This window comes from Trichechus manatus, unplaced genomic scaffold, assembly GCF_000243295.1.
Source record: "Trichechus manatus latirostris isolate Lorelei unplaced genomic scaffold, TriManLat1.0 scaffold00167, whole genome shotgun sequence".
Classification (NCBI taxonomy): Eukaryota; Metazoa; Chordata; class Mammalia; order Sirenia; family Trichechidae; genus Trichechus; species Trichechus manatus.
In genome coordinates, this window is record NW_004444103.1 from 760,834 (window position 1) to 762,256 (window position 1,423).

General features: G+C 41.3%; 1 pseudogene; it reads right to left on the bottom strand.

Annotated features, from left to right (window-relative positions):
* Window positions 1-314: 314 nt before the first annotated feature.
* LOC111822374 (40S ribosomal protein S15-like) overlaps window positions 315-1,423 on the bottom strand; it is a 10,046-nt pseudogene continuing 8,937 nt past the window's right edge.

Sequence of the window (1,423 nt, forward strand, 5' to 3'; positions counted from 1 at the left end):
ACATTTATTAGTGTACTAATCTTATTCTACATAAAATTTGTTTTATTATCAAAGTAATTAGATAAATATATCAGTTGGTCTTTTTATTTTTTTTTAAATATATCATCCTTGTTTTTTATTTACTTTCCTTCTCAAACACAGACTAATCTGATAAATTACAGTTTTCCTTCAGAGTTGGTTTTTCCTCATTAATTTTCTAATATTAAAGCTCACAGTAGGAATTATATTCTGTGGACTGCTATGACCATAGAAATTAAAAATAGTTTAGTTTTTTTTTTTTTTCCCCAGGAATTGGAGGTTTATTGGCCGCAGGGCTACTGGAGAGGAAAGAAGCAAGAGGAGTGGGTGGCCCTGATTCCAGGCCAGCCATGCTTGAGGCGATTCTAGGTGATGGCCAATCTAGGGCTTTATCTCCACTTGGATGAAGGTCTTACCATTGTAGACACCCACTATGTTCTTGTAGTTATTGTTGTTGGGTGCCATCGAGTTGATTCCAGCTGGTAGCAAACCCATGTGATACCGTAGAACCACCCCATGAGGTTTTCTTGGCTGTAATCTTTTTTGTTGTTGTTGTTGTTCTTTAAGTGAAAGTTTACAATTCAAGTTAGTCTCTCAAGCAAAAATTTATACACACATTGTTATGTGACGCTAGTTTCTCTCCCTATACTGTGACAGCACACTCCTCCTTTCCACCAGGATTTCCCGTGTCCATTCAACCAGCTTCTGACCCTCTCTGTCTTCTCATCTCGCCTCTGGACAGGAACTCCCCATTTAGTCTCATGTATCTACTTGAGCTAAGAAGGACACACATCACGAGTATCATTTTATGTCCCATAGTCCAGTCTAATCTTTGTCTGAAAAATTGGCCTCGGGAATGGTTTTAGTTTTGGGTTAACAGAGAGTCCGGGGCCATGTCTTCCGGAGTCCCTCCAGTCTCAATCAAACCATGAAGTCTGGTCTTTTTACTAGAATTTGAGTTCTGCACCCCACTTTTCTCCTGCTCCATCAGGGACTCTCTGTTGTGTTCCCTGTCAGGGCAGTCATTGGTGGTAGCCGGACACCATCTAGTTCTTCTGGTCTCAGGCTGATGAAGTCTCTGGTTTATGTGGCCCTTTCTGTCTCTTGGGCTTATACTTTTCTTGTGTCTTTGGTGTTCTTCATTCTCCTTTGCTCCAGGCACGTTGGGAAAAATTGATGCATCTTAGATGGCCACTTGCAAGCTTTTAAGACCCCAGATGCCACTCACCAAAGTGGGACGCCGAACATTTTCTTAATAAACTTTGTTATGCCAAATGACCTAGATGTCCCCTGAAAGCATGGTCCTCAGACCCCTACCCCTGCTACTCTGTCCCTCAAAGTGTTTGATTGTATTCAGGAAAATTCTTAGCTTTGGTTTAGTCCAGTTGTGCTGACTTCCCCTGTA